This window comes from Stegostoma tigrinum, chromosome 7 (genome assembly GCF_030684315.1).
Source record: "Stegostoma tigrinum isolate sSteTig4 chromosome 7, sSteTig4.hap1, whole genome shotgun sequence".
In the NCBI taxonomy this organism is placed as follows: Eukaryota; Metazoa; Chordata; class Chondrichthyes; order Orectolobiformes; family Stegostomatidae; genus Stegostoma; species Stegostoma tigrinum.
This window is the reverse complement of record NC_081360.1, coordinates 24,423,648-24,438,203: the sequence shown is the minus strand read 5'-3', so window position 1 is coordinate 24,438,203 and position 14,556 is coordinate 24,423,648.

Sequence of the window (14,556 nt, the reverse complement as noted above, 5' to 3'; positions counted from 1 at the left end):
GACCTGAGACCTTTCTTCTATGGCCAGCTGAGAGACAATGGCAGTATTGCACTCACCAGAATGTAGACAATGTATCGGAGAAAGGTGCTCCTGACTGAAGGACCGTGGAGAAGGCAGAAAACGTTCCAGAAGATGCATCCTGGCTGTAATTTAGAGAGTCTAAGTTTTAAATTTCCTCGTTTGCTGCTATCCTCCAGCTTCCAATCATGGCTAAGTGAGACAAGGCACCCTCTTCATTAGAGTTTTAAAAGACCATTGATTGTTTAGGAAGCCAAAAGGGACTTGACAAGGATGGAAATTCCAGCCAAACCACTGACGTTGAACCTTTTGTTTTTGTATGGGATGCAGGCATTACTGGCATTTGTTGTCCTTCCTTAGTTCTGCTTAAATTGTTGGGCTATTTTGCAGAGCAGCTAAGAGCCAACCACATTGCTGTGGGTGTGAAATCATATCTAGTCCAGTCCAGGTAAGGATAGCAGACTTCAACCTTTCAAGGACATTGCTGAACTATATGGGTTTTTTCAAAAGTAAGTACATTTTCAGTTGCAATTTGCACTTATAACAGTTAGACCAGTTTTGGATATTTTAAATTAAATTCAACTTTGCCATCTGCCATTGATTCAAATCCGTGTCCCCAAAATATTAATCTAGGGCTCCAGATTATTAACCCATTGACGTTACTGTAGTGCTACTGTCTTTCCAGCTTTTCAGCCTTCTTTTGTGTGGAAGATGCGCTCCATTAATGGACGGAAAATCATAACTTTCTACAAAAGTAAGGGCTAAAGAGGTGATTGCAACATCTAGAGGAGCATCTCAGTCCCTTATGTCACAGTGAAGGTCCTCACTGGGATCCAGCTTAAAGGAAGCCATCTACTGGCAGATCAATTATATCCAGTGGCCCAGTGAAGTTTCTGTGGTGGCAGATCTACAATAAATATGATCTTCTCTATAAGCTGGCCACAAAACAAGCAGAAAGAATGTGATGTGAGTCCTTACCTTACTTCCATAGATCTTACACTGTCAGCAAGGTGGAACTCTATTTAACCTGGGAGATAGTTGGTTGTCCACCACAGCTCCTTCCCTCATCTGCCCCTGCCATAATATCATGCAGTGTATGGCTGTTCGACAACACGACTTCCTGACAATTTAACGATGATGGATGCAATGATAAAAGGACCGTTTTGAGCCCCCCATAGTGTTTTGCATCTTGTTTTGCCTTCTCTGCAGATATATCTGCTAGGACAAGAAGACGACACATTTTTGTCAGAGGACTCCTTAATGTTGATCAGAGATAGAAGGAACTGCCGATGCTGGAGTCTGAGCTAACAACGTGTGGAGCTGGAGGAGCATAGCAGGCCAGGCAGCATCAGAAGAGCAGGAAAGCTAACATTTCAGGTCTCAGCTTTTCTGTTTTTCTGATACTGCCTGGCTTGCTGTGTTCCTCCAGCTCCTTAATGTTGATGATGCCACAGTAAATAGTAACTTGTTCTCCTTACTATTGACATTGAGAAAACTACAGGTGTTGGGATGGGGTGGGGAATGTTGAATCTACCCATATTTTGGGTAAATGTTATTTTCAGCAAGTGGAGTATTTCTCTCCTGGAAGTCTAGAGTGGTTTATTACCTACTTACCCTGCCGCTAAAATGTATTTTTTGTCCAATGCTAGCATGATTCTCCCACTCAACATAGACAAAAGTATTCACTACTGACAGGAAATCCCAGATTTTTTGGTGCCAGCACAATCTTAAAAAGGCTTTTGCGCACCAAACGGGAACACCACAACCTCCAAGTTCCTCTCCAAGTCGCTCATCATCCTGACTCGGAAATATATCACTATTCTTTCACTGTTGCTCAGTCAAAATCCTGGAATTTCCTCCTTCATAGCGTTGTGGGTAAACCCACAGCAGGAGGACTGCAGCGGTTCAAGAAGGCAGCTCACCACCTCCTTCTCAAGGGCACCCCAGGATGGGCAAGAAATGCTGGCCAACCAGTGATGCCCACATCCCACAGATGAATTAAAAAAAAATCAAGTGCTGGTAGTCCGGAACTGTGATGCAGAGTTCATTACATTTGGTATGCAGGGGGCAATTTCAAAGCTTGCAGATAATATCAAACTTGAAAGAATTTTAAACTGTAAGGAGGACAGTTTGGAACTCCGAGACAGCATTGACAAGTTTGTGGAATGGGCAGATAAAAGGCAGAGGAGGTTCAAGAATGAAAATGTGAGGCGATGCAAATTGGTAGGAAGAACATTATCCAAACTATAGGGTATAATTCGAAAGATGCACAAGGGCAGAAGGGCAAGGCTTTATGTAGAAGCACGGAAAACAGGGGCAGCAGTAGGCCATTTGGCCCTTCAGCCTGCTCCACACTCAATATGATCATGGTTGATCATCGAAATCAATACCCTGTTCTTGCTTTCTCCCCACACCCTTTGATCCCTTTAGCCCTAAGAGCTATATCTAACTCTTTCTTGAAAAAATTCTATGATCTGTCCTTCACTGTTTTCTATGGCAGATAATTCCACAAGCTCAGCACTGTCCTCATCTGAATCCTAAATGGCCACTCCCAAACCCCGAGACTGTGACTCCCCAATCATTAGGGCCATCCTTCTTGCATGTACACTAACTGGTCCTGTTAGAATTTTGTAAGTTTCTATAAGCTGTCCCCTCATTCTTCTGAATCCTAATATGAATAATCCAAACCGCTCTTTCAGGATATGTGCACTATCATTGAAAGCGACAGGTCAGGTCAATAGAGCAGTAAGTAAAGCACACACCGTCCTTGGCTTTATTAATAGGGACATGGAGTACAAGAGCAAGGACGTGATGTTGAATTTGTAAAAAACACTTATTAGACTTCAGTTGGAATATTGTAAACAGCTCCTGGTACCAAATTACAGGAGTGATGTGAACCCACTGGACGGGGTGGTATACAAGAATGATTTCAGGAGTGCGGAACTACAGTTATAAGGGTAGATTGAAGACATTGGGGCTGCTCTGCTTGGATAAAAGAGATCTGATAGAGGCTTTCAAACGCATAAGCGGTCTGTATAGTGCAGAAAAGGAGAAACTGTTTCTAAAACAACTAAAAGGAACAGGAACAAGAGGGCGTAAACTTAACATTATCTGCAAAAGAAGCCATGACGAAGTGAACAAAACTGTTTTCACTCAGTGGGTAGTTAGTTATGGAATGCGCTGCCCAGAAGTATAGTGGAGGCAGATTCAACTGAAGCACTAATGAGCACATTGGATGGTTATTGGATGGATAAGAATAATGTGCAAAATATGGGGAGAAAGCAGGAGATGGGCCCAAAGTAATAACATGAATTGAGCAAGCTGATGCAGGCACAATATACTGAACGGCCTCCTTTTATGCTGTAATACTTGTGTGATTCTGCAATTAGTCAATAATGCTATCAAGCAGCACACACTTAGCAATAATCTGCTAATTAATGCCTTATCCCTTTCACCTCTAAGGATGTTAGTTTGAAAGATTCCTTGTGGAAAACTCTCTGAAGCCAAATAAAGAAAAGCAAAATAAGTAACTGGCACAGTGGTAGCATCCCTACTGCTGGGTCAGAAGAGCCAGGTGCTGATCTCACATGTCCCAGAGGTGTGTCATAACTTGCCTGAAGTTATCAATTAAAAATATTTAATTAAATGCATCCACCACTAAGAATTAAGAAAAGCTAACTCCCAACTGGAAGTAATATAAAATGACGAGAATAGAATTTAACATGCCTAATGCACACAAATAAAGTGATGCAGACCCAACTATAGGTCAACTCATGGCTTTCCTCCTGCCATTTTTACTGATCTGTTGGAGACTTGGCATCCAGCACATCCTGAAGAGAATCATGTACATTCTCCTGCAAAATAAAACCTCATTATGTCGTGACCTCACAGCGTCTTATTAACAGATAAATACAACTGTGCTCATCATTTAAAATCATCTGAGGCATAGGTCGTACAGCTATTGTACTTGGTTCAGTGAATTTCTCTGCAAATGTTTTCCTTACATGAATGGACTGTAATTCTTCCAATCAGTTGCTGAACTACAATCTATCCAGCATGAGTGGAGGAGGAAGTCGGTGTGATCGCACATCAAATTTCCTCAGAAAAATGCACATGCAGTTTCGTTGGCAGGTCTCATCTTAAAAATGCAGTTCAGCTCTGAATGCTGAGCTATTTCAATCCACTAATAACTATCCATTTGCTTTGGTCACACACACTTAAAATCATTACAACATTTCCAAACCGAGCAAGACCTTGACAGTGCATCTCGGAAGAAATCAGTGTTGAGATCTTCGTTTATTTTTATTTATGTAAAGCTTGTGAACCTGGAAGTGGATACCAGTTGTAACCTTTAATGCAAAACCTGTTGAAAGGTGATGACACCACTTTTCAATGAAGCCTCCTCATGCGACTGCATCTTCCAATGCCTGCCCTGTTATGACGAGAAAAGTGGAGCTTATTACAAGATCGCACTTTGGCCTGATCCCATTCTCATCTAACACCTTGTCTTCCTTTGAGCATCTCACCTTGTTCCACACCTCTCACCTTGTTCCAGACCTCTCAGCTCTTTTCAAAACCATTATTCTCTCCTGCCCTTCAAAGTATGAAAAAAATTATCACCGCTTTCATTGCTGTCCTTCCTCACTTCCTGAACCAAATGGCTTCTCATCCTTGGTATTTTGACTTCTATCATAGCTCATTACATTTCCTCTCCTTTGAGTCCCCTGACCTCTTATCCTCCCTCAATCTGTCCAACAATGTAAATTCCCTGACCAATAGCTACCTCCTTGACCCTGCCATCACACATTGTCCAGCTACTGTCCCTAAAGTATCAATTACAGTTAAGGCTATCTCAATTTGATTTGATTTATTATTGTCACAGATATAGTGAAAAGTTTTGATTTGCATGGCAGATCATAGTATACAAAGTGTAATAGAACAGACCAAGGAATACAATATTGTGGCCGCAGAGCAGGTGCACAAAGAGTGAGGTCAACGTTAAATTTGAAATTTGGGAGGACCAGATCTCAGATTGCTTCCTTGAACCACTCATCACCCCCTCCACACTGCAACACTATTTCCTCTGCACCCATCCCTGGGAGAAAATAAATTATTCCCACCAATTCAGTTAGAATTCCACTTACAAATTCCAAACTAACTAGCCTTTGGATCTTCATTTGGCAAAACAGCTCTGCAGCAATCAATTTTCACAATAGTGTCCTCACTTCCAGCTTTATTATCCTACTCCCCAATAAAAATATTACTCTCTCTTACCCCGAATGCTGTATCTCAGATGGCTCTCGTATGCACTCCTTCACATCCTTGGGATGCAGACTTGCAGGGGTATGTTAGACACATGGTTAAGCCATCCACTGTCAGATCTGGCCTGTTCAATTAAAACACAATTGGGTCCTGTTCTCATCTGTTAAAATTTTCACTATTGCAGCATCATCTGAAAATGTAAAGATAATCTTTTTCTCTACTGTAAACCTGCTTTAAAAATTCCTCTCCCTGCCTCCTCCACCGTCACCACTGATTTTAAATTAAACAATATCTTTGTTACTTAGAAAGATGCTGAGCAATCAGACGCCTCTGTCATGTTTCTCAATTTCACAGGTCTCCCAGGTCAAATTCCATAAATTCTCCACTCAACATTCCTGCCTTTATTCCCTTTCCTCATAAACATCACTTCCCCATGAACCCACCAACTGATGAAAAGCCAAAAGCTGATTAGAAATATGGAAAACAGGAGCGGGAATAGGTCATTCAGCTTTTTGAGCCTCCTCCACCATTCAATATGATCGTGACTGATCATCCATCTCAGTACCCTGTTCCTGCTTGCTCCCCATATCCTATGGTCCCTTTAGCTCTAAGAACATAATTGAACATCTCTTTGAAAAGATTCAATGTATTGGCGTCAACTACTTTCTAGGGTAGAGAATTTCACACAATCACCACTGTCTGTGTGAAGAAATTTCACCTCATCTCAGTCCGACTTGGCTTACCACGTCTCCCTTAGACTGTGACTCCTAGTTCTGGGCTCACCAGTTATTGGGAACATCCTTTGCAAATTCACACTGTGTAATCCTCTTAGAATTTTATAGGTTTCTATGAAGTGCCCCCTCATTCTTCTAAACTCCAGTAAATACAGTCCTAATTGATCCACTCTCTCTCCATATGTTACTTATGCCAACCTAGGAATTGATCCAGGAAATCTTCATTGCACTCCCTCCATAGCCAGAACATCCTTTCTCAGGTAAGCAAAACTGCACACAATATTTCGGGTGTGGTTGCATTAAGGCTCTGCACAAACCTGGCTCTTGTACATGAACTCCCTCTCTCTACGAAGCCAACCATGTACTTTGCCTTCTTCACCACTGGTTGCTGCTGAATTCTTACTCTCAGCGACTGGTGTACAAGGACACCAAAATTTCAATGCGCCTCCCTCTTCCCAATATATCACCATTTAGATAATAAACTGCCTTCCTTTTTTTTCTACCAAAGTAGATAACCTTACATTTATCCACATTATACCACATCTGTCATACATTTGCCAGTTCATTTAACTTGTCCAAATCAGACTGAAGCATCTCTGCATGCTCCCCACTGTTCACCCTCCCGCCCAGCTTTGTGTATGTGTCTGTGCTAGTTGGAGTTATCCATGTTGCATCCCATTTACTCACACATTGATGACCTGTTCAATTCACTTCCTGTCTATCTTCCATCTCTGCATCACATAAGAATCAACCTTCTTGAACAACATTTCGAAGCACATACCCTTTGAATCAAGGAATGGAAAGCACCAGAGGTAACAAATAATTTCTTTCTAACAAAGTCCGTCGGTATAATAGCAGGTTTTGAACTTCCTCAGAGAGAGTAATTCTTGCTAAATAAGTTTAGGACAATCCAGGGCCCCAGCACAGCCAACCTCTACGGCTGTAGCTCCAATATCAACCCTTTGTTCATTTATACAAATAGACAATGCGGCACATTACTGAGGAATGGCCTTTCTACAGAATAAGTGGTGGACAAATCGTTTAAATTCACCAAATCAGAAAATGATCACTTGGCTCTGGGGATTTATGTTCACTAAATAATTAATGGGTGCAAAGGATCCAATGGAGCTTTTCAACAATGAGCTAGAAAACCCTTGTAATTTTTGATTCGACATTGATCTCTCAACCAAAATCAATACAGATTGCTAAGTCGCTAATTTCAATAATTGTATGAATTTGCTTTGTACAAGAGGGAGACTATCTTTGTCTACATGTGCTACAAAAATAATTACATCTCTCTTAAATGCTGGAGGTATGCAAGTGTTTTATGTGAAGACAGTTCACTCCTTTTAAAAGTTTAACTTGTTCCCATAGACATAGGGCTTGAAATTTATAGATTGAAAATCCAGTCTGTATAAGAGACACAATGGGGGTAAAGTTCAATCAGTGATTGATCAGCTTCCTGCGGAATGTTGTCGAACAAAGAGATCTAGGGGTGCACGTACATAGTTCCTTGAAAGTGGAGTCAGAGGTAGACAGGGTGGTGAAGAAGGCATTTGGCAAGCCTTCTTTGGTCAGTGCATTGGGTTTAGGAATTGGGTACGACATTTGTGGCTGTACAGGACACTGGTGGGGCTATGTTTAGAATACTGTGTTGAATTCTGGTCTCCCTGCTATAGGAACAATGTTGTTAAACTTGAAAAGGTGCAGAGAAGATTTCCAAAGATGGGGATGGTTGCTGGGGATGGACAGCTTGAGCTATAGGGAGAGGTTGAATAGACTAGGGCACTTTTTCTCTCAAACATTGGAGGCTGAGGGGTGGCTTTATGGAGGTTCATAGAATCTTGAGGGGCATGGATGCAGTGAATAGCCATGGCCTGTTTCCCACAATACGGGACTCAAAAACTAAAAGGCATAGATTTAAGGTGAGAGGGGAAAGATTTAAAAGAGACCTGAGGGCACCATTTTTGTACATGTGTGGAACAAGCTGCCAGAGGAAGGGTGGGAGCAGGTACAATTACAACATTTAAAAGGCTTCTGGATGGTACATGAATAGGAAGGGTTTAGAGGGATATGGGTTATGTGCTGACAAATGAGATTAGATCACCTTAAGATTTCTGGTCAACATGGATGAGTTTGACGAAAGAGTCTGTTTCCGTGCTATACATCTCCATGACTCAGTAATGGCTCCGAATGCACTCTGCCTGATTTTTCTGTTCATTAAACTCACAGAGAAACTACTTTTTACTCTGACAAATTCCAACTCCAATATTCCTGATCAACCCAAAAAAGGAAAGAAGAGACAGAAAATATAGCACTTGTGATAAAAGTCAACATTGAGTTTGGGAAGGCAGAGTCTTGTTTCACTGAATAAAGGCAACAGATTTGAAAAATGTAAAGAGGTACCGAATACCATTGGATATAATGCTATATTTCTGCTTCTAAAAGAAAAACAAAGTTCTTTTTCGTCCTCTGTACACTTTGTAAACATAGAAGAACAAAATTAACAATAATTTGTGCTAGCGTATTATATTGAAAATGGAAGAAATTTGACAGATCAAAACCTGTTGTGATATCAGTGAATCTACTTTTAAAGTTTTTGCATACCCTTGGTTACAATCTGCCAAGTATCTTTGATTACAGGAATATTATTAAGGAATTGGAGGGTGAATGTAAATTTCAGAATACACTTAGTTTCAAGGGAGCTGCATTTGATTACTTTACATTGTTAGTAACTTTTTGATTCTGTCCAGTAACAGGGGAGGGATGTATTGTGAGTTTTTCAGTAGGTCATGCAGGAGAGTTTTGGGGTCACTGAAGTGGCGTTCAAGCGTTACAGATAACTGAAGAAAGATACAGAAACAGAAAGAATGTAGACTCCATGGAGTACTGCTGGGAAGACAGCTGAACTACATTGATTCTGTGTAGGGGGTTCGAGAGGAATGAAGAGCAGCTGCATGGCTCTGGTAGTTATTCTAGGAATGAGTAAGCAGTTAAGTCATAAATTCAAAGAGTTATATAGCATAGAAGAGGCCCTTTGGCTCATTGAGTCTGCATCGACCTATCGACACTAATCCCACTTTCTGGAAAATGAATGCCATGACATTTCAAGTGTTCAACCACCTATTTTTGAAAAGGTTGTGAGTTTTTCCACCTCTACTGCCCCTCCAGGCAGTGCATTCCAGACACCCACCATCTTCCATGTGAAAAAAAAACCTCAAATCCCCGCTACACCTCCTGAACCTCGCCTTAAAATTATGTCCCCTTGTTATTGACCTTTAAACTAAGGGGAACAGATGCTTCCTTCCCACCTTTTTCATGTTCCTCAGAACCTTATACGCCTTAATCAGGTCCCCCCTCAGTCATTTCTGCTCAAGAGGAGACGACACAAGTTTATTCACCGTCTCTTCGTAACCGAAATGCTCCAACTCAGGCAACATCCTGGTATATCTCCCTTCAGTGCAGTCACAACCTTCCTCTAGTGTGGTGACTAGAACTGCACACAGTATTTCAGCTGCAGCCTAACCAAAGTTTTGAACAGTTCCAACGTAACCTGCAAGCTCTTACAATCTGTGTCATGACTGGTGAAGGCAAAGTGGAGTCAGGAAAGTCCTGGGGAGCAGAGAAAGTGAGAAGGTCACTCTTTTTTAGTTAGGGTAGGGTATGAGGGTTCTGGAAGTAGCCTGTGAATGTTAATACTTCAGTACATTGAGAAGATGAGGGTTGAAAAGTTCACAATCAATACTGGCTCGATGTAACCAAGCAAGATTGAAGCTGGGGGGAAATCCCAGGGCATGACTTATCTCAGTAGGGCTAACTATTGGTGAAGTGTACTTGGGATTGAACTCTCAAGTGCAGCTTTCAGAGCCCAGCGGAGCATAGACCCAGAAAATGAACGTCATCTATCAGAGCAGGTCATTAAGGCAGTCTGTGGCTCTTCAGAAATCTCAAGGCCAGATTGGAATAAATTAAGAGTTGCATTCTTTTGTGAAATTTAATGCAATTTAATAACCCATGTGTCATTAATATTTGGAAGGAATTGCTGAGAAATCCGTGGGATCGGTCTAATTCCAAGGCCTTAGCTGGGTGATATTGGGTATTCAATCACAGACTATTGCCTTTGTTTACTGGGAGTTAGAAATAAGGTGTACACGTATTTAGATGACTTTACTGCTCTAATTTGTAGAGTAAAGTTTATTGTTGTTTGGTCAAAATCATGGAATCTTGTGGCTTTATTCTCTCAGTAAGTACACTGGATCTAAAAATTCATCCACTTTAAAAATATAAGTTACTTGTTCTTAGCCACATCGTAACATAAATTTGGTGATAATAAAATGTGAGGCTGGATGAACACAGCAGGCCAAGCAGCATCTCAGGAGCACAAAAGCTGACGTTTCGGGCCTAGACCCTTCATCAGAGAGGGGGATGGGGGGAGGGAACTGGAATAAATAGGGAGAGAGGGGGAGGCGGACCGAAGATGGAGAGTAAAGAAGATAGGTGGAGAGGGTGTAGGTGGGGAGGTAGGGAGGGGATAGGTCAGTCCAGGGAAGACGGACAGGTCAAGGAGGTGGGATGAGGTTAGTAGGTAGCTGGGGGTGCGGCTTGGGGTGGGAGGAAGGGATGGGTGAGAGGAAGAACCGGTTCGGGAGGCAGAGACAGGTTGGACTGGTTTTGGGATGCAGTGGGTGGGGGGGAAGAGCTGGGCTGGTTGTGTGGTGCAGTGGGGGGAGGGGATGAACTGGGCTGGTTGAGGGATGCAGTGGGGGAAGGGGAGATTTTGAAACTGGTGAAGTCCACATTGATACCATATGGCTGCAGGGTTCCCAGGCGGAATATGAGTTGCTGTTCCTGCAACCTTCGGGTGGCATCATTGTGGCAGTGCAGGAGGCCCATGATGGACATGTCATCAAGAGAATGGGAGGGGGAGTGGAAATGGTTTGCGACTGGGAGGTGCAGTTGTTTGTTGCGAACTGAGCGGAGGTGTTCTGCAAAGCGGTCCCCAAGCCTCCGCTTGGTTTGTGACCTTGTCTGGGATCATAATGGAAGACATTAAGGGAAATAAGCATGGATTTGTTGAAGTTGAACTTTTCTGACTAGTTTGATTATATTTTTTAATGAGGGACCTGAGAAGATGCATCAAGGTGTTGTAGATATTGGAGACCTGTACACAGACTTTTAGAAGACTTTAAATAGTGCACCATGCTGGAAACTTGTGAAGATGTTGGAAGTTGATTCAATTAAGGGGAAAGCTGCAACTTGAACACAAAATTGGTTCAATGACAGGAAGCAAAAAAGTGTTTTGCAGACTGGAATGTGAATTGGAGTTGTTCTTTCCAAGGGTCATTTTTGGGTGCATACTGAATTCCACTGTTTATAAATGGTATAGATGCAGACATTAAAAAGTAGCAACAAAATATTCACTTGTTGCTAACTTGCTGGAAACCACAACCACTAAAAATGTTAAATGTACATAAAGTTGTAATGTAGCGAGCTTGACGAATGACACAAGATGGAAAGCTGTAACGCATGGATCACTGTGAATCTCAGCTGGTAGTTCCAACAATAAAGTCACTGTTTTACTTTAAAAGGCCCAGAGTATTACTTTGGCTTATACCAACAATACAATGTACAGTGGGTGGAGAAGGTTCTTTATTCACTTTTTTTTCAGTGCACTCAACAGAATTCATTCAGCTTTTTTCAGCTCTCTTTTCATGCTCAAGGCAGTAAAATGTTAAACAAATTCATCCAGTAAATGAAGCTGTTTACTAATGCAGCTATTTCTCTAAACCTCTAATCAAGACTGATAGGTTCTTATTCAAGCTGCTTCCCCGAGCAAATTATAAAAAGACAAATGTATTTGTTTACATATTATTGGATTTGACTTCCGTGCTTAATTAGAATGTGATAACCATTCATGGTAAAAAAAATGAACAAAAGATTTAACAAATCAGTACTGATGGTTCTTTTTGCAGGTTTTGAGGGAATGCTGTATGGGAAACTGTTTCCCTACACCTCGCGCACAATAAGTTTGCCCGGGTGGTGAATAGCTGCCTGGTATTTAAACGATAAAGTACTGCTTAATTCCAACAAATGGCTGCTGAGATAAAGGGAACCCATACTCTCCAAGGATCAGAGAAGTGTCTTTACATGGAGGGTTTTTGCAACAGGGAGGGCTGACAGCAGGAATTAGTTTTAAAAACAGATGATTGCATTTTTAAAGGCAAAACCAGATCAGTAGAAAAGCAGAAAAAGGTGCAGGTTTGGAGGAGGCAGTGGACAATGGAATTGGTTTTGGAATGTTTTAGCAAAATACTACCGCAAACATTATGGGCCATGTGTCATCTTCATCAGCGGTATGGCTCCACAGCGGCATCACTATTTGTTGAAGTTTTTTTGATTGAAAGTCTTCAATCTTTCACTGCCTGTTGGTAAACTAACACAGTTATAGTCTAACTAGACCATTGGCCCGGTCTCTCAATAGAAAGAGAGAAAACTATCAACAATTTAACTTGAAGGTGAGTGCACCTCGGATGAGGCAAGTGGCTGAGAAAGAGAGTCTTTCTTGGAAAGTTCAGCTGATGTGGGAATTGAACCCATGCTGTCAGCATCACTCACACATTACAAATCAGCCACCCCCCAGTCAATGGAGCTAATCAACAGCCACTCAGTGAAGGTGTTGATAACACAAAACGGAGCTGGAAAAATGCAGCAGGCCAGGCAGCACCAGAGGTGGAAAGCTGATGTTTCGGATTGTAACACTTGTTCGTGAGAAGTGAACCGTCTTGAAACATCAACTTTCCTGCTCCTCTGATGCTACCTGGCCTGCTGTATTCCTCCAGCTCCACACTGTGTTACCTCTGACTCCAGTATGGGCAGTTCTTACCCTCACTCAGTAAAATTATTACTCTCTCTCACATGAGCTGTTTCTGCTCACACAGCTCTGATTACTGATCCCTTAAATCTAAGGGACAGACTTGAATGGATTTGGCAGGCAGCATGTTTAACCATGTGCCTTCAAACCTAAGTGGCCACATAAAGTATTATCAGACCTTGCTGCCATCTATCAAAACTGCTAACAGTTCCACAACCATTCTGGTCCAACCCCACCACCAAGACATTATTCCATCCCCACCCTTGTCTGCCTTCGGAGAGACCACTCTCTCTGTGACTCCCTTGTCCGCTCCACACTCCCCTCCAACCTCACCACACTTGGCACCTTCCCCTGCAACCACAGGAAGTGCTACACTTGCCCCCACAACTCCTTCCTCACCCCTATCCCAGGCCCCAAGAAGACTTTTCACATCAAGCGGATGTTCACCTGCACATCTGCCAATGTGGTATACTGCAGCCACTGTACCCTTTGTGGCTTCCTGTACACTGGGGAAACCAATCAGAGGCTTCGGGACCACTTTGCAGAACACCTCCGCTCGGTTCGCAATAAACAACTGCACCTCCCAGTCGTGAACCATTTTAACTCCCCCTCCCATTCCTTAGATGACATGTCCATCCTGGGCCTCCTGCAGTGCCACAATGATGCCACCCGTAGGTTGTAGGAACAGCAACTCATATTCTGCTTGGGAACCCTGCAGCCCAATGGTATCAATGTGGACTTCACAAGCTTCAAAATCTCCCCTCCCCCCACTGCATCCCAAAACCAGCCCAGCTCGTCCCCACCTCCCTAACCTGTTCTTCCTCTCACCGATCCCCTCCTCCCATCTCAAGCTGCACCTCCATTTCCTACCTAGTAACCTCATCCCACCTCCTTAACCTGTCCGTCCTCCCCGGACTGACCTGTCCCCTCCCTACCTCCCCACCTATACTCTCCTCTCCGCCTATCTTCTCCTCTATCCGTCTTCGGTCTGCCTCCCCCTCTCTCCCTATTTATTCCAGAACCCTCTCCCCATCCCCCTCTCTGATGAAGGGTCTAGGCCTGAAACATCAGCTTTTCTGCTCCTAAGATGCTGCTTGGCCTGTTGTGTTCATCCAGCTCCACACTTTGTTATCTTGGATTCTCCAGCATCTGCAGTTCCCATCATCATTCTGAAATGTAACACCTTTTTAAAATCTCCTCCAATTTCCTGTGCATACAGGTCCAGTTTATTTCTTTCATTTGTGGGATGTGCATGTCACTAGCTGTGCCACTGTTATTGTCCATTTCTGAATGCTGTTGAGAAGGTGGAGGTGAGTTGTCTTTTGAGCTACTGCAGTCCATTTGCTTTAGGTCTGCCCATAATGCTGTTAAGGAGGGAGCTCCAGAATGCTGGCGCAGCGACAATTAAAGAACAGCGATACATTTCTAAGTCAAGAGTGATGAGTAAGAAATAAAGAAGCTCATAAATTTATTTAGCACCGGAATTGAGATCAATTGCCAATCAGCTACTTCCCTCCCTCTCTCTAGTCCACTGCCTGTAAGGGCCCACCGCTGACCTCGTGAGAAATCACATCATTGTCTTTTCTCCTTTGACTTCCTCATGTCCACTCTAAGTTCAACTCAACCATAATACCCACCCCTTGCTCCCTCACCCCTTTTCCCACTGTATGG